Genomic DNA, 23,917 nt, shown 5'->3' with positions numbered 1-23,917 from the left:
GCACCAGACAGATGAGCTGGATTGGAAAAAAACTTCGTTAATTGACCAGATGCATCAGAATGGTTTATTTCTCAATGTACAGACTTTGAAAGCTGTGGGGAACGGCAAAACAAGGATTTAAAACCTGTCTTAAAACTTCTGGCATAAATTGGCAACGCTTGGTTCAAGAAAGGGTTAAATCTAACAAGCAGAAAAAAAGAAATTAACTAAAGTAAGGCCCTTGTGATACAATGACACTTGCTCTATGCTCTTACAGAGAAAAACACGATGATAAAACACCACAAAGAGGAGTGTTATGAATTTTATTAATGACTAGAAGACAGTGTGCAAAACATCAAAGGTCTGTGGAAAAGATTAATGACCCCGTGTGAGACTGTTTAATTACCTCCAGCTAATTAGATTCTTGACCAAATTTTTAATATCTGCATTCCTTCTAAAGCCTAATTGAGATTCCACATTATTTATCAATCTTTCAAAAAGCCCTTAGTGTGCTGCTTTTTTTTAGGGTTTTTTTTTTTTTCCCTTTGCACTTTGACTCCATTTATGGTCAATTATTAAATAAATAGCAAAGTAACCGTTCTCTCCAAACTGTGTATGTGGAACACTTTCTGCCTGTTTATTTTGACTGGGAGCCTATCGCTGGCATCTTTTATACATAATGAAGCACTCGGAGAAATAAACTGACCGGCTTCACTGTAAACAGCGGCGATAATATTTTTGTTATCTGGGCTGTGCTCAGGAACTCCTCATGTGGTTTCTGTAAATCAGCCTTTGCTGCTGTCAGTTAATCCTAACTCCCACGTACCTTGGGCCGGGCCCAGACCGGCGCGAGCGTTATCGCGCAAAGAGGAGAAGCCCGTCCTCGCTGCTGGATTATTTTCCCCCCATTCATGGAGGAATACTCCAGCCCTATAAACCACTGGTAAATGACTTGCTTTTCATAAGGAGATTCGTGTCAGAAGGCAAGGGACACCTGCAATAATTATTTCTTTTTAAAACCCCTTTGGATCTCCCGTTACCCCCAGTTAGAGCGACTGCTGTCTGCATCACACGTGAAGGCTGACCTTGGTTGAAGGTTTTCCTTGGCTTCCTTGACTTCGCTTTAAGGTTTTCCACACAACTTTTACCAATTCATTTTGGAGTGTAGGAAATGGGAAAAAGTCAGGCATTTCAAGGTCTGTGATGGAGAACGTATTTTTTGCGTGACTTTGGATAATAAAACTCTTCCCAGTTACATGGAAGCAGAGAATCTCTGCCCTCTTCCTTGCTTTAGCTATAAATCCCAAGTCTTTGATTTGAAACCATTTGCTTTGAAAATCTTTTTGTACATTTTATTATAAATTAGAAAAACAAAGTGTGCACATGCAAAGTTGTATCTTTATACTGCATGTATAAAACAAAACACTTTGGGAGAATTTCTTTGCCATTTCATGTAGAATTTTTTTCAAATTATCCACCAGAGTTCAGCTCATTAAATCATACCACATACATGGAAATATAGGGGATAGATTAGAAGAAATATATATATTCTCTATTACATTTTACATGTTTTGTTATTTGTATAAAACATTGCTGGCTGGCACAACTATTAAAGTATCGAGGATTTTTTCCTCTGATGTAGACATGAGTGTCTGTATGTACAGACAGACACTGAAAAAATTCTACCACATTTTAATGTGTGCAACTCTAATAAATGTAGAGGGAACAGGACTCGGAGGGAGGGATCACATTTTTCATTATCACGTTTGCATCAAGCCCCATCCAATGGGACACAAACATCCAGGCACTATCACAAAAACACATCATTTAATAATATAAAAAAGTGTATTTCAAAATGGCAAAGAATGCAAAACAATACAAAAGGATAACGAAGCAGGCGTGGAAGAGACATGCAATACATCAATTTATTGGGAGTGACGAAATATCTCGTTACACACTAAATCACTCACAAGAATTCTGCAGGAATAAACTTATTTGGGATGCAGCAGTCAAAGCTACTTGATCTCTCTGATGCAGTAAAAAGCTTAAAGTGCCTAAAATCTGTGTATCCAGGTATTTATTGTGTGCTCCAATTGGTAGAGAACTGCTTCAAACCCATTAAATGCTTTATCCTTATAGATACAGGTATTAATAATATAATTTGTTTTGTATCAATGCACCATAAATTAGGATCATGCTTTTATGTTCGTTACTGGGTAAAGAAAGGATTAGGGGAAAAAAAATGACCCCCACAGAGCACCCACTTTTTGCAAAACTGAGGCATTTTTGCAAATTTTTACCCTTATTTCTTTCACCAGGCTAAGCAGGGTCAGTGTGTCTCTCTCCTAGACTGCACCCACCTGTCTGAGGGATTCTCTCTGTGCCTTTTACATCTGATCCACAGCTGCAGCCCCAAGTGTGTGACAGGTGACGGATGCTGCTGTGTTTTGGGAGGACCGTAATGGATATTGGTACTGAAGTGACTGATCTGGACAGACAAGGTGGTGATGGGATTAATTCAAATGCAATTCAGGCCCAGTTTAATCAAATGCTGCATGGCTGCTTTAAACCAAGCATTTGATCTGGGTTTAGAATGTCATCAACCCAGGGAGACCCTCTTTTAGTCTGGGTTGGCTTCCCCTGAGCTGCTCCCCAACCAGGCATCCTCCAGCTCCAGAGATTTCTCTTCTCCCCCCTGCCACAACACAGGCTGCTCCACGGAAGTTTCACACAAATCACAGCACACTGACAAACTGAGCAATCCTGTGTGGAATCATGGAATCACAGAACCATTAGGGTTGGGAAAACCCTCTAAGACCATCAAGTCCAACAGTTAACACAGCACAGCCAAACCCACCACTACCCCTTGTCCCTAAGCTCCACCTCTCCACATTTTTTGACATTCAAATCTCCACTTACTCCATTTCCAACTGTATATGTGCTGCTGGTGGTGCAAAAATCATTTCAAAACAAACAAACAAACAAACAAAAATCCACCCCCACAAAGCAAACGGCAAACCAAAAGCTCAGTCCAACTTGACCCAGTACAGAAAACATCTTTGCTGAGGAAAAAAAACCTGGGGATTTGTGCAGCATCCAAAAAAGGTAGTGAGAGGCTAAGGGGAGGGCATGAGGCAGCAGGAGCATTCACTTACTTTAAAAGAGAATTTATTAGCCCAGTCTTGCCCCTGTGGCCTTTGAGAGAGTCAATAATGAGCTTGTCTCCTTGTGCCTCACCCAGCTCTTCCACCTAGGAAAGGCAGGCGGACACCTCCACTGCTGCTCCATAATCTGCATCCCCATGGGAGGGACACTCACCCCACAGGACGACACCAAGGCCAGAGCAGAATTTCTGCGTTTTCTGCTAATATTCATTCTCAGTGTTCTTGTCAGAGTTTCTTCATTCCATCTCGTACTGGGTATTTGAAGTAACAGAACAATGGAAACTGAGTAATTATACTGAAAGAACAGAGTAAGACAAATTTTGTTGTTTGGATTTTTGTTTTGCTGAATTTTAAATAATCTGTTTTGTCCTAACCTGCTGAATTAGTGTTTGCCTTTATGCCAGTATGTTCTTGTAGATCTGGAACTCTTGCATAATTTCACATCTTTCTACACCGAGCCTGCCCAAAACCAAGATCACTTCTAACTTAAAGTGCTCCTAAAAATTTGAAGTGCTCTATTAATTTTAAATTGCTCTACATCATGTCTGCTTAGAATCCCAACTGCTTTCTCACGCAAAAAATATTAAACTATAAAACACACATCTGCAACATAACAGCTACCCAGCTTTTTTTTTTTTATTATTTTAAAGATCAGCTTTCTCTCTTTTTGCTTTATCTTTGAAAGAAAAAAACGCTCTCGGAGAAAAATAATAGAACGACTCATCACACGTTTTATTGCGAGCCTCCGTCTATTGAAAACCTTTTAGGTTTGTCACAGGACTAAATATATTTTATGTCTACCAATTGGTAGCACATAGTCCAGCCCATTAACCCGCTGACCTCAATAAATTATGATTTCCTGGCAGGAGCAGTATCCCTGGAAGATTGACACATCCCCAAACGTGCTCCGAGGGTTAACGATACTCCCCAGGATTTTTACAAGACGGCTCCTGATCCGAGACTTCTGTCTCAGGCAGCTCTTTCGAAAATGTTCTCAAAGCCTTTGGTGTTTTTAGAACCCTGACTTTATCCTCAGCAAGGGGAAGAAATGGCATCGTTTCCAGCTGAGCCCATCACGTTATCTGTGGAACAACAAAGCCCTGGTGCTCCACCGGCACAGCTTCCCCGCAGGGCACCTTCGCCAGCCAAGCCTTGGCCCCCGCTGTGAGGTCACAGAGATGTCCCTCTGCTTCCCTTTGCTCACATCAGTTTTCCATGGAGCAATCCTCTCACCTGACCCTTGGGGGTCTGTGCAATCCAGTCCTGGCTGTCTCCCACCACCTCTGTCTTCTCTTTGATGTTTATAAATGGATGTTGTTAAAAGGAACTTGTTGAGTGAAAGACAAAGGAACTCTACTGGGAAGTTAAGGCTGACTCAGTATAAAACTGTACTTAACTCAGGGTAGTGGCAGGCGTTGGTGGCCAGGCTAATTTTTAGGACAGATTTTTAAGCTGAAGGCCTCTCATTTCCTGTACTTGCACAGCAACTCCAGCACTAACAAGTGGATTCACTGTCAAAGTCATTTTCTTTGTGCCACTGTATCTGAAGTAGCTTATATTAATCTATCAAAAGGTCACTGCTCCTTTAGTGAGTGACCATAAATATACACAAATACAAAAACCATGCTCTGAGCATGCCACAGATCAAGCTCCTCCAGATCCATATAGATTTGCTACTTTGCCATGAAGATGTAAAACCAGCTGAGTGATGGGATGAAGCAATAACCCTTCCCAGCCATGGTGCTTTATCTTGGGAGTAGCCTGGGACGTGCTGGTTATTTACACACAGTCCATCACAAGAAGCTGCTCCTGGGATATTTTCCAAGTAACAGGTTCACACAAACTTTCTTGACTTTAAATTCAATTCAACTGAATTGAATTAAATTTAAATTCACACAAACTGTCTTGACTGGATCTCTATGTGCACTCTTCTCTTCAGAGCATCTCTGCTACTGGAGCAGCTGTTCTCATGCTGGGGACATGAATTTTTGTTGGGAGGGGCAGCTCATCTGTCACCCGAGATTAGAAGGTACATTCCCAGCTAACCAAGGAGCCACCTGCCTGCCTTGACCAAATTCCAGTTTCTTTTCTGGAATAATCCCAACTGCATCCACATGAACCTCTGCAGGAGAGCAGGATCAGTTAGTGACACAAACAAGGTTCCTACCTGGAATGGAATGTAATATCTCATAAAAAGGAGAGGGACTGGAAGAGCTTTAAGGTCCCTTCCAGCCCAAACCATTCTGGGATTCTGTGATGATTCTATGAAATAGGAATTAGACCAGAAACACTGCAACAAATCAACAGCAACAAAACTGGAGGGTAATCTCAGCTCTCCCTCTGGGAATTACATTTGCCCTGACTGAGGAGGAGTCCCACAGCCATCCCTGCTGCCCACAATGGTGGAGCTCCCTCCTGCAGCCCTGAACTGCCTTTCTGCAGGACAATGCAGGACAATGACTGCTCCTGCCTGGAAGTGTGACTGAAGCATCCTGTGTAACTTTTAGCTGTAACTCACAGCCATGTTGAATATTTCTTCTTCCTTACCTCTCAAGGGAGTTATGGGGAAGTTATATTTTGGGAATATTATGGGAAAGCAGTGGGACATACCCGTGAATCCACCTTAGCTGTAAAACCTCCATCACTACTGGAGTTTTTCCACTCTGAAGCTCTGTATCAGGAAACACTGGACTCACATTTCCCCTTTACCTGACTGCAAGATATTTAAAATAAAGCAGCTACAGCTGCCATAAAAACCCATCCATCTCTATCCCATCCCCTGGGTCAGCCTTCTGCCACTTGAATCTTCTCAGAGTCCAAGTTTCCTGGAGAAGCCTTTGGTTCAATAAAATATTTGCTGGATGCAAAACCTGTGGTTATATTGGGTTTTGTTAAGCAGTTTCCTAATAAAGGGCAATGCATGTTGAGCCTTCATAGTAACTCAGATGTGACACAAATAATACAGCAGATAATTACAGTGCCCTTTCGCTCACCTCAAATTTAAACAAAGGTTAAGCTGCCCTTTAGAAAAGTAAATATTTTCTCTAGTCAAATAAGTGTAGACACCTTTAGAAACAAGGATATATTGCCAAACTAAACTGAATGGAAAATGGTTACAATAGAATAATTTCAAAATATAAAGGATGCAGAGCTGCTCAGCAGAAGCAGCAGCCAGACATCCTGGCATCATGGACGGCCCCTTACCTTACAAAATTCCCAGGCTGGTCTCCATATGTTTTCCAAAAACTGTTGCTTGAAATTTCTGTCTGGTCACAGCAGATAGGAGAGAGAAATATTAAAAATAAGAAAGTGCATAATCTCCTCGTCCCCTTAAGTCTAGTAAACAATTTATATCAAATTTCATACAACAGAACGAATCCACGGACCTTTAAGTAATTAAGAAACAGACACTGAAGCTTAAAAAATAAACTTTAGGGGAAATCTCCCATAGTGGCCAGGAAATGGCTCGTAGGTTTTATTTAGCTCTCCTAGTCCAAGGTTTAGCTGTGAGGGAGATAAGAGCCAGGTGTGTTTTGCACATCTAATTTGTTTAGTCTGAAGCTCTTTCAAACAGCACTTTTCAACTCCGAGTCTGCACCCGACTTCTAAAATCTTGGTCTGGGATGAATTGGTGTCAGATATAGTCAGGGGCCCTAAATCAGAAGGATCACCTTTGGGGGAAGGAAATTGTCAATTATTTCTGGTGTGCCTGGTTTTGGGGGCTGGAGGGTGGTCAGGCATGCTTCTGTCAGCTGCGTTAAGATGGAATCATAGACCCATTAAGGTTGGAAAAAACCTCCAGGACCATCAAGTCCAACCTTTGTCTGGTCATCATCACTTGCACTAAACCAAAAATCCCCCCTCTACTCGTGTTTTGGACATTTTCAGAGATGGTGACCCCAGCAGATGCTCCAGATGACCACCAAAAAGTCAGCGTTGTCCAATAAATCCTCTCATACCAAAGGCAAAACCATCCTGAAGGTCCCTTCCAAGGATTTAGGCCCAAATCACCTCTCTGCTGAACTGCCCAGTGAGAAGCTGATAAATGCCCAAACATGTCTGATTTTCTACTTTGAGATGAGCAAGCCATGAGTCGCCTCTGGATGGGAGAGGCAGCTGAGTGTGTGTGGGAAGCTGAGAGGAGATTCATCCTCCAGGGATGCGCGGGATGAGGCTCCACGGCTGCAGATCAGCAGCCACACTTCACATTAGCAGAGCTAGGTAGAGGCTCTGTAAAGCTGACAGAGATTTTAAAAACTTTGGTTCTTAATATTTTGACCTTCAACCACCTCTGGCAATAAAGGAATTGCAAGATGTTTGAAAGAATCATTTTATCCCTGAAAAAAAAGAGTTCATTTGTGACAGTAACATTCACAATGCTGCAGGAGAGGGCAAACCAGAAGAAAACATGTAAAATATCCATCATGACCACTTCAGTGTTGACTAACCTGACTTCCAGGCTCTGCCTGAGTCTCCCAATCCTATTGGGTGTAAGTCACATCCAACTTCAACCGTACGTGCATTTTAACGAGCATTAATCATGCCCTTCTCTGTTTGATCCACTATAAAAAAACAGTCAATGAATTTACACCCTGTTACTTATTCATGAACAAGTTGTGCCCCTGAATTTTAACATGTTATGCCTTAAACCATCAGCTGTATATCTGCTTTATGTGATGCTCCTACATAAGCTGGCAGTCCATCAATTTCGTGTCCATACATTTCTTTGAAAGCTATATTATAATTAGAGCTTAGGTTAATACTATTCTGTAACCATAAAACAGACGTAAAATAATTATAACTCATTTAGTGAAATTAGAAAAAGAGCAATTATTAGACTCCCATTGTGAGGCTTTGCTGTGAGGGACAGACAATCTATCTGCAAGATGTACTTTAAGAACACCATTTTGAAAGAAATAAAGTAGATAAATTACTGTTTTGTTTGGGTTTCAGAAAACTTAGGCCCATAAATACAAGTTCAACTGTTACAGCAGGAAACCCCGTGTCTGTCCCCTCAGGGCCCCTCTCCCAGGGCTCCATGGCAGGGGGAGGAGACCCCAACATCTCACCCGTTTTATTTTAATAAAAAGAAGTGAAAACAACTGGATAAACATAACAAGAACAGTTTTAAAATAATACAAGCCACCCTCCTGAGCCTTTAAATGTCCAAACAGATTCTGTGGAACATCTTAGGGCTCACAGAAAGGAGACAGGACTCTCCGGCCATGCTTTGTGGGAAAACTGAGGCAGGAGAGGGTTTAATTTCTTCCCTCCCCCTTTTCATCCCCCCCTCGGCATCGGAGAGGAGTTGTAGGGAAAGGGAATTGTATAGGGAAGCCATGGGGTGAAAAACGGATTAGGAATAAACTGGGGATGGGGTAAACTTAGGAAAGAGTTCATATTGGGTATAGGGTAAAAAGGGAAAGTAGGCTGTGGGTAGGGAAGTTGCTGGGATGGATATTGTTTATAATTTTGTGCATAACGGCTGCCTTTGACGGGAATACCTCCAGGCCCAGTAACATTCGCTGCTTGTAAACCCTTCTTTCCTTGCACTATATCAAATTGTACAACTTCTCCATCTCCTACACTTCGCAGGTAATTTTTAGGGTTATTCCTTTTAATAGGAATACCGGTTCTATGGATGAATAAATCTTCCCCTGTATCATCTCGCGTTATAAATCCATAGTTGTTTTTTACATTGTACCATTTCGCAGTTCCTGTGACTTTTGTTGCTGTAACTTCTCCTATCACATGCTTGCGTGTTCGTCTTGGCTGCTGGTCCCACGTGGCTGCTGGTCCCACGTGGCTGCTGGTCCCACGTGGTGGCTGCCGGTCCCACGTGGCCGCCGCCTCGCGGACTCCGACGTCTCGGCCGGGCCCTCGCATTGCGGCTGCTCCGCGCCCTGCGAGCGGCGCTGCTCCGGCATCTGTCTGGGCTCTGCTCTGTTTAATCGCTGCTGCTGTGGGCAAAGCTGCCCCTGCTCCTTGAGGGGAGCGCTCGCTGCAGGCCCGGCAGGAAAAGAGCCCAGGAAAAGCCACGCCCTTTGCAGGAGAAGCGCTGGGAGCAGAGGGGAGAGCGGGAAAAGGGAGCGAGAGCAGCTGGGCGGATTTGCATCACAAATACTACCCGTGGAAGATCCCTCCGCGGGCAGGACCGCATCACAAATAGTCCCTCCTGGCGGATCACTCCGCATGCGCATGCGCATCACCGGTACGCATCACCGCTGATCCCTCCGCGCGCAGGACCGCATCACAAATAGTCCCTCGGGCGGATCGCTCCACGGCCTGCCGCATCACCGCTGATTCCTCCGCGGGCAGGGCCGCATAACAAATAGTCCCTCCTGGCGGATCACTCCGCGTGCGCATGCGCATCACCGCTGAGTCCTCCGCGGGCAGGACCACAGCACCGCGGGTGCCTCCGGCAGATCCCTCTGTTATAAATGGTATTGTGATGTTGGCTTTTCGCATGTTACATCATTGTTATGAATGTGACGTAAAGAAATTCAGCCCAATTAAATTTAATAAAGAAATAGATGTTATTCTGCGGCTGAAAGATCGGTCACACAGAAAGCCATGATGGAGAAAAGCAGCCCCAGCCCGGGGTAGGAGCTGGGTGAACACGCGTAGGTCTGACCTCTATCGCATCGACCTCCCAAGTCAACAAACATAAAGGATGTGTGCAAGGGAAGCGAAAGTCCTACTGCAAGAAGAGAGATTATTTAGACGAAGCTTTCCTGACAATGCCTCTCAGGATGTTGGGAAGTTTGACTTGTTAAGATTTGCAAGGCATTAAATACTGAAGGGATGTGGACAAAGGCCTATAAACTTCCAACTAAACATGAGGATGTGCACGGCTGGAGCAGGAGGGAGTGGGATCACCGATGCTGACGTGAGCCTCAGCACACCGGGAGTGCAGCATTTCACAGAACCCCAGAATGGTCTGGGTTGGAAAAGAACTTAAAGCCCATCTCCTTCCTGCCATGGGCAGGCACACCTTCCTCCAGACCAGGCTTCTCCAAGCCCCATCCAACCCGGCCTTGGACAGTGCCAGGGATTTCTGACAACTTTAATTAGTTTTTTATATATCAGAATCTCTCAGTCTCCAAGCTCCTGCTATGCTGGGATATCCATTTATATGGGAAGAAATCACTTTTTGTTGGGAACACCCCTCCCAGGCTGAAACAGAGCTTAGGGCTCTACTGAGCCAACGTTGCCATTTCATGAAGATATGGGGGGTGGAGTGTTCAACTCGTAAGCAAAAGCACCTGAGCTGAGATAGGCAGATGCTGACGCAGCTGTAATTTCATGAGAAGTTTGGACAGGGGGAGATGGAGCAGATGAGGACCTTTGCTCCAAATGGGAAAGGAGAAAACCTCAGTCCCTAGAGATGCTCCCAGAGATAGTCCTAAAGATGAAGATGAGGAAGACCCTTTGCTCCCAGGGAAGGAGAAGGGCCTCTGTTTTTGTTTCTGAACGGCTCAACCTTAAAATTGTACCCCAAAAAACTTCAAGAGTGGACCCTCGAAAGCAGTTGCGGGGAAGCCAGTTGCTATCTGTGTGTGACCTTGAAGAGCTGCAAGTCGGGGGAAGGGACTCACATGCGAGCAGAGATTCCTCTTCCTAAATGGACTGAACAATATTTGGAAGCGGGCGGCTGTCTCGTTGTGATAATGTTTTCATAGCACGAGCAAGAAGAGACTTCTCTTTCTAAATGGACTGAACAAGGTTATTATGGAAGTGGTAACAGACTGAACATCTTAAGGGTTGTCTTTTCACATTGTCAGTGGGAGAAGGGAGGAAGGTGGGGGGAGGAGGAGAGTTCTGAAGGTGGTATAATTTTTTTTTCCCTTCTTTTAGGTCTGTTAATAAACTTCTTTATATTCTTTCAAGTTTGGTGCCTGCTTTGCGTTCCTCCTAATTCTTATCTCACAGAAGATAAACAGTAATGAGTATTTTGGACCAAACCACTACAGGGCCCCATCTCTGGAACTGTCCAAGGCCAGGTTGGACAGGTTTTGGAACAGCAGCAGCAGGGGAGGGAACTGGATGATCTTTAATTTCCCTCCCAACCAAATAATTCCAGGATTCTGTTACTGATCAACCTATGCCATTTGTAAGGAAGTTTGACTCTGTCCACCTCGAAAGAACTCTATAAAAGCCAAATGTTCCTTCAAGAATTCCCATGAGAGGAAAAGAAGGATCTGAAAAGAAATCCTGCTCATGGTACTCAGAGCCCAACCCAAAAACCAGAGTGAGACCCAATCACAGGGAAATCCATGGGTTCATGAAAATGTGTAAAACACATTGTGGTAGCAGAGCTAAACACAACAGAGCACAGAAAGGCTCCTGCTACCTTCTAACAGTAAAAACCATCATGGATTAAACACCAAACAGCTTTAAGGTGCCTGTAATTTATTCAAAGCAACTCTACACTGATATTTCTCTTTCCTTTTGGGGTCAACGCATTTATGATTCATATTTTCAGTCTTATCTCTACAGTCGAGAGAGACAGAAGGAAGCCTCTACTATCAGGCTGATTTCAAAAGCTGGAGGTAAAAACATCAAATGTCACACAATATGGCAAAAATATATCCAACTCTATGAAATTCTTTGTTTCTTCAACATAATTTCTCTGGAATGCTTTTGAGCTTTCAAAGAATCCTATCAATTCCTCCCTGCTTAATTTATAGCAACGTTAGAAATCAATCAGAATTAAAATGGAGCTATTTTTTATAATATTAAAAAAAAAAGGGGGAAGCACATACAAAACACTTTTTTTTTCACGCATGCGTTATTCCATGATTTCTGTGTCCAAGTAAAACCTTGTTTATTGGTTTATGTTGTAACATAATTTCTCGTTAAATGAACCCTTGGAAACAGAAGTGTGGTGAGAGAAATTCAACACTCCCAACATTTGTAAAAGTGGAGAGGGTTGTGCTGGGCTTCCTGCTTAAATAGTGGGAATGTGCTGCTGGAACTGCTGGAATGGGGGAACAACCCCGCTTCATCACTAATTTTACTTTCCAAGTGACTGGAAAATTCTCCAAAGCTTCCTGTTAAACAACACAAAAGACAAGTTCAGAGACCTGGTACCTCTGACAGTTGTGAAAGACAGGAAAAAAAATGAATGACATTCTCCAGAGGATATTTTTCTGTCACTTAAGCAGTTTACATATTTCTCTATTTTTACCGTATTTTTCTTCTTCTGATCACCAGGGATCGTATGTGAGTTTAGGGTCATTAGGGCTCTGTCTAGTGCCAGACAGATTCTGCTACAGTCAGATTTTTATGATGACAGCATGAAATTTTTGGAATGCACTGGTGAGTTGTGGGACTATTGTTAGACTGTCATTAAAAAGAAAAAAAATAAATATAGCTTCGCTTTCTAGTACTACAAGCAAGTCTTTGGCTTTAAATTTTGCAAAATACAGATGATTTCTCAGAAGAGATGAAAAAAGTAGCGAGTAAGTTTAATAATTTGTATTCAAAAATATATTGAACCGATTATTCCATCCAGAGTGAGAGAATATAAATTTTTTTCAGGGTTAAGGGAACAATATTTGGGAAAACACAAAATAAACAAACAAACAAAAAAAGCCAATGAAGAATTTAACACTTTTATTTAATTATTTCTTTCCTTCTGTCTCCTTCCCCTTTCTTTTCAGTGTTTCAATCTGTTCTCCCCCATCCTTGGGGAACACTGCTTGAACCTGCGTTTGTGAGTTATAAGCTCTCTGTACTGTACATAGCAGTTGTTAAGGATCAACTGATTAACCATTTTATAGAAGATTTAGAGGACTCATTCCAATTTTTACAGCTCCATGTGGTTTTTAAATATTGTAATGTTTTCAACCAATATGTTTTCTGTCTCCCAGCTGTAAAACAATACCTATTGGCTTGGGGGGACGGAATTTATTTTTATACAATTTTGGTTTAATACAATTTTTTGCGCACTGCTAACAGCATCTTCTGGGAAAGAATAAAAAAAGCCTCAAGATGAAATACTGTTCTCCTCATTCCTTGCTCATTCACTTGGGCTACTCAAATATTATGGCCCAAACATTTGTTATCACCCGGAGCAAATTAGGAAGGGATACATGATGGGATTCATGAATTCACCTGTTTTGTTGGCTTAGCAAACCCTTTAAATTCTTTCATATATTTAATATCCTGTGCATTTCTTAATTTAGAAACAAGGGGCTCACATAAAACATGTCAAGCTCAAAAGATTTGCCTGTGTGAGCGCTTAAGACAGTTTTGTTGGATATGTGCGTTTGTATCAAGACTCTATGGACAAGGCATGGTTGAAATTCGTGCCCCTCTGCAGCTTTTAGTAACAGTATTTTCTTTTGGGGTTTTCTCTTTACTCAAAAAATTGCAAAACAAAAGGCAAGAATTGACCTAAACAAAATGGTGAGTAAATTTAACACCAAAGTATTGCCTCAGGGTGATGCACTGGGCACCTTAACCTTTGTTTTCTAATGGCCCTAAAAGAAAAGTCCTTCCTTCAGGAAGTTCAGGTGTGTTTTCCCGTGCATCTGAATTTCTAAGGGTTGGGTTTGAGTCACAAATTTTAGATCTTTACTTCTTCTGTTGATGTCAGGGCAAATATTAAAGCCTTTATCCCATCATGGTCCTACCATGGCTTCAGCTGAACAAAGAATTTACAGAATTGCCTGTTTATCACCACCACTATCACTGATAATGCTGTAATATTGGGATCATATTATCACAATATAGCAGCTAATACAATAACAACATAATGATTGTAATTATAATTTCAGCTAATGTTATTTAGTGTAATATAACAATGCTCTAACAAGTATAATAACAAAAATAATACTTAAGGTCCTGAGCAGGAACCCAAACACGACACTCTGTGGGCTAATGTACAATGTACACTTAACTGTTGATCTCACAATAAAACCTAAATACTATCAAGGAGCACCAATTTACCTCACAGGAGCTAACCAGGCAGGACAAATTTAAATTGGTTTATCCTGCACTCTTTGTGAGTTAAGCTAAATTCATATTTGCCACAGAGCAGGGATGTGGGCACACACTGCAGAGCCATCAGTGCCCAGGTAACGCACACTGGAGCTCTAAATTAGGAGGGTGTTTCTACATGGCCTGATAGACCCTTCTCAATTAACACTGGAGCATCCTCATTTCACTAAAAACACAAATAAAATTAAGACATGGTCAGAAACACGATCACTAATTAAGACATGGTCAAACAATCGCTCGGGTCTGGGGTTCTGTGAGATCTCACCCCTCTGACTGGATATTGCTCAGAGTTCTGAGCTATCAGCTGAATTCACCTCTTCCTCTGCTCCTGAGAAGAGAATCCCTAAGGAACGTTCCAAAACTGAGACATTCAGTGAACATGCAGGAGAGCCACATTCAGATCCAAACCAGAACCATGGCAGGTCTTCTGCAGTTTTTAGTGTCATTCCCTTTGCCTTACATGCTCCATCTGGCACCCAGAAACTCATCCAGATGAAAACTTTAAAGCTGGTATTAAGCAATAATTTAACTCCTGACTAAAAGCCTTTGCACAAATAATCTCCAATAAAACCCACAAAGTTCTCCCTAGGAAAAGAATGGGAATTTTACAGTTATTGTATTTGTAAGGGAAGAGCTTGGATCTGAAATGTGCTGGCACTTGCACTTCCATGCCTCTCATCTAGAGATTTTTCTTTCTCCTCTATGTTAAATAATGACATTTTCTTCCTAATACCATATTTCTCCAAGGGGAGCTGGGAGGTTTCCTGCAGGTACCAATCCAGAGGGCACCACAGAGGAAAGAAAGAATATTAAATCACACAGAGCTGCAACTAAAAAGGGCAAGAGCACCTAAATATGATAGTTTATTAATAACTGTGAATCTTATAGGATCTGTGTAAACCCTTTCATGCCAGCATCTCTTCATTCTTCCTATGATACTCTGCAACCTCATATTCCCACAGAACTTCTCCCAGCACTCACCATGTTAAATTTCCCTTTACAGAAACACAGATTGCACAATCAATGCATTCTTGATTTTTTTAGTTGAAACTGTAATGATATTTTTCAGAGAAAAGCACGAAAATCTGCTTTCCTGTGACAATTTTTTCCTTACGGTATTTTCTTTTTGCAGAAAATTTCTTTTGCATGTAATATCCCGAAGGGTTTATGGCACACCAGTTGTGACAGATGTGCTGTTCCTAACATAGTTCCACTGATAGGAATTCCACAATATTTTAATTATTTGACTGCTGCAGGTTTAAAAAAGTTAACACAGGACTCTTGACTGAAAGCACGTGAAAACTTCAACTCCAATTTTAGGCACAGTTTTCCTTGACTTTATCTGGAAGTCCTGGACCAGTCCATATCCTGCCTTACCTTTTAGCTGTTTCACATGGATCCCATCCTTTTTTATTGGACTCTTGATGCCCACTGATGTTTTATGCATAATGATGCTCAAGTTTAATTGAACTGTGAGCTTCAGTTTAATTATGAGCCTTCACGATACCTTCAGCACTTTTTCTTCTCTGATTACTGTAACTGGTTCCCTCCAACCCCTTTAAAATCCTTAATCTATTAAACCACTTGTAGACAAGTCATTTTTAGGAGAAAGCCTAATTACTCTACTGCAATTATCTTAATGCATCCTCGGTATTTAGGGGAAAAAAATAATAACCTGAGTGAAATGCACTTTGTGGACTATTCCAAACATTCCCATTTAATGATCTGAGTCACACTGCATCTCTCTTGTGCTTAAAATGAATTTATGTGGAGAAAGTGACACTCCAAGTCCTCATCTCTGGTTAAATTTCTGATCATTAAATTTCCCACAGATTTTAGAGATGTGACCCTCAGACTCAGTGGACAATTCTCTTCTTCCAGTGGATGAAATTCTCATTCTTTCAGTTTGAGAGCCAAAAAAAAAAAGAGGTAAAAATTAAAAAAAAAAAAAATTTACATGTGCCTTAAATGTATTTTCAAAAACCCAACCATGAACTATTCAATAGGTCAGCTTTGCCAAAAATCTGAGGGGTTTTATGGAAATTAAAATTATCTGTTTGAAAAAGATAACATTTGTACTCATATTTACAGCTTTTATAGTACCAGATTTTCTCAAAATAATGAGGTTTGATCCAGCCAGTTCTCTCAAGTATAAATTCTTTCTATGCTTTCTATATTTATAATTTTATATATCACATGCACAGCCCCTTTCTACTTATTTATAATTAGTACTCACATAAAATATGTTTCCTCACAGTTTTGAGCAGGATCCTGGGTGGTTTTTGCGTATCATTCACCATGAAATGCTAATTTGTGAGAAGTGTTTATACTTTTTAAGGCAATATTTAGTCAATTTTGAATACTTTATAAAAAAATTAACATTTCACAATAAACTTCTTACCAAAAAAAAAAAAATAAAGAGAAGAGAGAAAGAAAGGAAAAGAAAAGAAAAGAAGAAAAGTAAAAGAAATAGAAAGCACTATCACCTGAGTCCTTTTGGATCCAAGTCCTATGGACTGTTCCTGACTCTGAGATTCCTGCTTAGCTGAAATATTTTAAAATTCTCCCTGAGAGTTTGAAAATTAGTCTCAAAAGTAGCCAACACATAATATTCAAAAACCCAAAGAAGAGATGTGTGACCTTTGAATTTTTTGGCGAATATAACTCCTTTTAAAATTTTTGTACATTTTATAGCTATGAATTAAACTGTATCTTGACTACAAATATAAATATATTAACTATATAACTAGGAATTGAAACCTAAAATAAAAAAGAATTCACACTAAGAAAACAAAACACAGCCTAAAAAACGTGTGTGAGAGAGGAGGGAGCTGTACATTGTTTTTGTTCAGTCAGAGCTGAGAACCAAATAAAATCTAAGCTCTCTATATTTCAATGCCTTTATACTGTTTGTGTTAATAATGGTCTGTGATTTACATTGGCATATGCATTGTGAGTGTGGAAAAATACAAATAAATTCATTTTAGAAATTAGGAGGGCAGGGTTCAGCATTAATGCTGACTTGTCTCTCTCCAGCTCCAATTTCCTCACTTCTCCTTGTACAATCACAGCCTTAATGTCACACAAGTTGCATGCCTGGAATAGGACTTTATTTAGGATATTCCTTCCCTCTTCAGGATTCGCCACTTGTTCCCTAATTTACAGACTTGTTTTCTGCAACAGGGATCTTGATGGGTTTTTTTCCTCATTTCTTCACTTGATGACCATATAATTATCTGCCTGTTTGGTTAAATTCCTGAATGTGGGATCAAATAAATTTCTTGCATATGAATGAGCATATCAAGTACAAGGAACATATCAATTCCAAATCAGTGATTTGTCTTCTTGCATTACAGGCTACTTTCTCCAAAGGCATCACTTTACATTATGCACTTCACCAAGTGCAAGACTGAGCTTGCAGTTCTGGGGGTTGCTGAAATGTCCTGCTCTCCCTCCCCAAACACAGGATCTGCTGAAACAATCCTTATGGAAGACAACTGTGGTTGCCTAAGGAAACGCAGAATACAGAAGTTTACAGCTCATCAGCAAGTCCTGATTATGGTTTGTACTTTATTGTAAAAAAGGGCTGAGAGATTTCCTTCTCTCTTTCTGCTTCTGTTTACTTTTTAATTTTCCCCCTTTTTTCTTTTTTTTCATTTTTCTCAATTTTCTTTTCCTGTTAAGCTTTCTGCAACTTCAACATTGTCACTCACACTACTGGCCAAATGTCTCCAGAGACTATTCACACGTTCATAAGAAACATACTTTAAATCTACAAAACTCTTCTTGACCGGCCATCCCATTTTATATCAGGAGGAGAGAGAGAGATAAACTCCCATTTACAGAATAAAATGCTCCCCGTTTTTCTCTCTTCCTTCAAAGCAGGCTTTCCATAACACATTTATAGTGTTGGTGTTGTAACATAATTTTTTGGGCAGGAGTTTCCTTGCAGGTCCATAACACAGACCACTAAATCTTGCGGTGGGGCGACGCCGAGCGCGCCCAGAGCGAACAATGCCGGGCTGACAATTCTCAAAAGCAGGAGCACTTTTCTGCCAAAAAACCGCTCGCAGCTGCCTCCTCATTTCCTGGGGAAGTCAAGGTGTTCCCCTGGACCTACTTTCCAGCGCTGTGATTATGCAAGCGTTGTGGTGCTGCTCTGTAATATATGCAGATCAATTCTGCCTCGTTAGCATCACCCCGGCCTCATTCCTGCAGTCTGGTGCCAGCCTCATCTGCGAGGGTCGGCAGCGCTGGGCGGCTGGATGTGCCAGCAGCCACAGCTGCTCTCGCTCTGCTCGTCCCCCTCCAGCAGGGCAGTCCTTCTCCAGGGCTGGTGCTGCTCTCTGGGTGCCCACGCCCGTGCCTTCCCAATGCCAGCCCCACGGGGACAGCGGGACATCGGCCGCTGGCTTTCCCGCTACGCGCTCCTCGCTCCTTCCCCAAGCGTTTGCCTCACTGGCATCTCGCTACTCCTGATTAATAAGCTTCCCCCCCACCTGAATTTCCACCTTTACCACCCATACTCCAAAATCCACCCTGGAGCTGCCAATGGAATCTGCACTCTGCAGCCATCCTGGTTTTTGGAACTTCGAGTGCCAGCTCAGACACACAAAGAGCTGCAGTCTGAATATTGCAACTTCCAGCGCTCGAAAAAAACCGGAATATTCAGGCACTGAGATGATATCAGAGCTCCAATTAAACACTTTTATGCTGCCAAAACCTTCTCTTGCCTTTTTGTCTGGTCCAGGTCTTACCTTGCTGTACAGGTTGTTCACATCCATCATTATTCCATCTCCAGAAGAATCAGGCAGGAAAATGTGTCCTCTTCTGTCCCTCTATTTACCACTGTGAGGTCACAAACCTGGGAAAGGTTTGAAAAAGGTGTTTCTGAAATTTTTTGAAGATTTTTTCTAGGGGGAAGTGACTTACTAAACTAAATCCTTCTTAGTTATCTCCTGCAAAGGTTAAACTGTGCCTCAACCAGAAGAAAAATTGAAAGTTCAGTCACTATTAGAGAAATGGTATAAATTGCTGCAAACATTGGTAAATAGAAATACACTCAAATCCAGAGCAGAAACACAACACAATTCTCTCATAATTAATCCCAGCAATAATTCATATACATCCCCTTCACTTCAGGACTTTAAATCACATTTAACATAATTTTTCTAAGAGGTTATGCTTCAGTTCAGCAGAAGATGGTGCATGATGTAGAAATGGCTGAGACCTACACACTTGATGCTACAGAAAATCAGCCTGGAGTTTTGCAACAGTTAATTGTGCTATTACAGATATCGTATCCTCTGCACAGGAAAATATCTTACTCTTCAAAGCTGTATTAAACTTCTCACCACCAGTGTGAGGGATGGTTGGTACACCTGGAATGTGATATTCTTATATCTCCAGTAATATTTTGCCAAAAAACATGGGGTTTGACTCAGAACATTAATCTGAATGAGTGATTTCACCTATCAGTAGTTCATAATTTTGGTGGAATGTGAGTCATTTATCTAAAACCTGTAGGGGAAAAAAAGATCAGTAACTGGTTCATTGTAGGTTTAGCTGGCTGGAAATAGAACCAACATTTACCAGAAATTGTTTCCCTACTGGACAGAGCCTGAATCTGGTGACACTGGATCAAACCATCACTGAGCAGAACAGAATTCAACCTGTGAATATTTCAGCTGAACTTGACCATTATATTTCCTTCCCAGCTGCAAGTGTTCTGCACACCCACAAATTTCGGCATGATTGCAACCACATTTCTCTACCTCCAGCTACAGAGTACCCTCGATGTAATTCATCCTCGCTGAGTCCCAGTGTAGCTCCTCCATGGATGTTTCACATGGCTTGTGTGAAGCACAGATTTTTAAATTTGAAAGGTGCAAATTTTGTATCAGATCAAAATACAATTAAAAAAATACTTCTCTGCTTCTTTATCAAAACTGCGAAAACTGGTAATTAGGCAAAACCCAAACCATTTGTATATTTTAGGGTCAGTAGTGACTATTACCACACCCTAACACAAAAAAACCCAAAAAAAGTGTAGCCAAAAGCATTTTATTCAAGACTATATTTTCCTGAGCAATACACACTTCATAATTTCCCAGGAAAATATTTACTTAAAAACTCACAGGGAAAATATATTTCATGGGGAAAAGGCTGCTGAATTTAAGTAGCATGGCAAAATACCATGTTTGGACTGGCATTCTACAGTTATTTTTTCGTAACTTTTAATAATGTGTTTCACTTCTGGTTTATTCAATAAACAGCTCAATCACTTGATACTGAAATCACTCTCAAAATTTATTTCCTTCTATCAGCCATATGAACCAGTTTGTTATTTATAGGATGAATGTTATTATTGTAGGGTTTTCCGTGGATGTTGACTGCCCACTACTGACTGATTGCCTGACTTTGGGAAAAACAAGATTATTGTGACTTATTTTAAGAGAGTTTACCAAGAAATTAATTGGCTTTATAGAGAAAAAGGGAGACAACAAATCTAAATTAGTGGATTTCACTTGAGAACTCATTTCAGCCTGTTTGATGGGGTTTGAGGGGAGTTGGTTTGCTTTGGTGTTTTCTAGGAGGGGTCAGAAGTATTTAAAAAAGACTAAATTTAATTATTTCTTTCTGCCCATGTCTATGAGTGCCCTCTGACAAAGGATCCCTGGAGATCAATGTCTGACCTGCAGCCCAGGATCTTTCAACACTCCCAAATTCCCTCGGTCCAAGCCAATGACAGACGCTCCTCCTGCTGCCTCACTGCCCAGGAGATGCTGGTCAGGATCTCCTCGGTGTAAATCTTCTGCCTCAGCAGGAAAAATTCCCTTTCAGAGATCCTTCACTGAAGGATGCACCCAGCTGTTATCAGGAGTTTTCCCTGGAATAGCTCACATCATGTAACAGCTCCAAACCCTCATTTCAGCTCCAGGAGCCAGAGGCAAAAGAAAGGCAGAAGTTTGGTTTGGTTTTTTTTCCAGGGAAAATCAGGACATGTCTCTGACATTGAGATATTTGGCTGACATTCCAGAGAAGTCCAGAAACTGTCATGTTTCCACTTGGAGTAAGAGCTCTGTCTTTGCATAACTCCTCTTGGATTGGAGGGGTTATTTCAGATCCCTCATTTTATTTTTAGGACCTGTAAAGTTACATATGTCATAAGCTATAATCACTCTGAGTGTACTTACAGTAAATTCATGCCAAAGGATGGATGCAATAAGGGAAACTGATCCCACAGAACCTGGGGAAAGAAGAAAGAAATTACAAGAAAATTAAACAACAACGCTGTAAGAGAGAGAAAAATAAATTACAAAAGCCTTGTAGAATTGTATTATCTTTCCTTCTGGAAATATCTCTGCTTGTGTCTAATCTTCTTCATAATAGTTTTGTATTGGTAGATCTCAATCATTTGTTAACACCCTGGTGCAATCAAATCCTTTTTTCCCCTCTGTTGTTCTGTGCTGAGAAATTCCAGTGCCTAGGAAATTTCTTCCGCTAGCAGCTAAATTTCAACAGTGTTAAATTTAATCTCCTATAAACTGGTTCAGCATGGTCTACTTATTCCTGTATATCTCAAATCTGAACTGGTGATGTTTTCAAATTTTGTGTGTAAAAAAAATATCGATTTTTTTGGTTTCGGAAAGATCATTCATAAAAATATTGCATAAAAGAAGCTTTAAGTGTGATCTTTGATAATCTCCTCTAATTTTCTTCCAGCCTGTCTGTCCTCCTTTTATTGCACTCCAATTTATATTTGCTACAGCTGCTCCTAGAGCTATACCATAATTCTCCCAATTTTTCTACTAATTTCTAAATGGTACGACCTCAAATTATTCAAGTTGTAAATATTAGATTTGACCTTAGAAGTTTCAGTTCCTGGAAAACACAACTGTTAGACCACAAAGTCCAGATTATAGGTTTTATATACAGTAAATAAACGAAATAGATATAAGCAAATGTACGAATTCTTGCCCAATTAACATCTGAGCTAATGCAATCAGAGTTTTTTGAAGAGGTTACTCAATTCCCAGAGGAAAAGATTGAAATTTCTTTGAGGCAAGCTCCAAAAGGTACAGAACCACAGAGAATTTTGTATTAGAAACACTTCATGCATCAACTGTACAACTCTTTTGCAGTCTGAGTGATGCAGTTTTTATTTAGGAAATGTAAAAACACTCCTGATCTCCAAAGCTGAGCCACATCTTATTCCCACCCACAGATAGACACTGTTGGAACATGTCATTAAAACTTTTTAAAATCACTACAGCTCATCACTGGACTCTTTACCACCAGTTTACTCTGGAGTTCTAAAAACAGACATAAATCTATCATATAAAAGGATTTTTTTTATTATTATTATTTTAATTCTGTTCTACAGCTCACTATTATAGAAGCAGACTGCTACTAATGACGTTGGAACTGCAGAGGGAGAATTCCAGACAAAGATCTGGAATATTTCCCTTTTCACTGAGAAAAGGATGAAGCCTCTTTCCCTCAGTGCCATTGCAGTTGCAGGTGTTTACAACACACTGACTCATAAAATAAACTTCTGGTATTAGAGAGCAGGTGATTTTGTACAAAATGAAAAAATTGACATTTTCTGCTCTGGAAAAAGACAGTTTCTGACACTGATGGAAATCTTCCAATCTTTTCTCATGCAAGCAGGCAAAGTATCCTGGAGAAAAAAAATTATTCCCATTTGGGCAAGTTTGTCTTGTTAGTTCCAACTGCAGAGAGAAGCACGATGCCTAATCTTTGGCTGTGCACGAGCATCATAAACTGCCTGAGGGACTGGCAGGAAGGGACAGAAAAAACAACAGCTACAGCCATTTTCACATCAGAACACAGCTGGAAGGAGAGATAATAATGATACCCTCCTTATGCATAACATTCCTGTGTTTGGAGCACTTGGGAAAGATTTTTTTCTTCTCTGGAGAGTGACTGCCCACAAATCAAGCTGCAAATTATGCTGAGGAGGGGTTGTCTGCTCTTCCAAATTGGACATCTCCCTCTTGCAGGTGAACAATGTGGATAAAGAAAAAGGAAACACAGAACAAGAGGAAATCAAGATTTGGGTCCTGACGCTGAGGGCACTGAATGTGAGGGACGTAAAGGGACCTTTCCTCTACTGTTGTGTTATTAATGATTTCTCTCTAATGACTGAGCAGTGAATTGGCTGAATCCTACTCTGGAAACACACCCTCATTGCTCTGACACAGGACACATCCAATATCCCAAACCCAACAGACCAGTCTTTGTCTGCCTTGCAGGACATCAAAAATCTTCATCAGTAACATAAAGCTGTTCCATTCCTTATTAAAATTCAATTTTGATTAAAATCACACCCAGTCTGTCAATGCTAGCAGTTAGTTTTTCAAATTGAAACCAAGAAATTTTAAGGTAAAACTATAAAAATATTGTAGTTATCACTCGGGCAGCTCCTGTGGACCTCAGCAGAAAGTGCTGAATCCACACCCAGAGCGCTTCACTTCGGGAAACACTTTGGGATTGTGGAGCCAGGAAAACCAGAAATGATATTTATCCCAGATGAATCCACTCCAGAGGCCCACCAAGCCCAGGAGCTCCACTCCCACCATATTGCACCATGTTTCCACAGCCCAGAGTAGGAAAAAGGGAGTTCAGACCCACTCAGGGATGGTGTTACTTCTGGAAACACACGTTTACCCAAAATTTCTTGCAGGTGAAGTGACCTCATTGAACGGCACTGACAGGAAATACTGAGGCCCTCATAAAATTGC

The 23,917-nt window shown here is 41.0% G+C and overlaps 1 long non-coding RNA gene across 1 annotated transcript; it reads right to left on the bottom strand.

The window, feature by feature from the left end:
* Positions 1 to 1,428: 1,428 nt before the first annotated feature.
* Positions 1,429 to 19,008, bottom strand: LOC109145623. The gene is made up of 4 exons (XR_002047148.3): positions 18,908 to 19,008; positions 7,592 to 7,705; positions 6,348 to 6,409; positions 1,429 to 3,438 (listed from the first exon to the last, which is right to left on the bottom strand). It is a non-coding gene; the product is annotated as an uncharacterized LOC109145623 (long non-coding RNA).
* Positions 19,009 to 23,917: the final 4,909 nt, after the last annotated feature.

The sequence above is a fragment of the Corvus cornix genome, chromosome 7 (assembly GCF_000738735.6).
Source record: "Corvus cornix cornix isolate S_Up_H32 chromosome 7, ASM73873v5, whole genome shotgun sequence".
Classification (NCBI taxonomy): domain Eukaryota; kingdom Metazoa; phylum Chordata; class Aves; order Passeriformes; family Corvidae; genus Corvus; species Corvus cornix.
The sequence above is the reverse complement of the archived record's forward strand: the minus strand, read 5'-3'. Positions and strand labels throughout refer to the sequence as shown.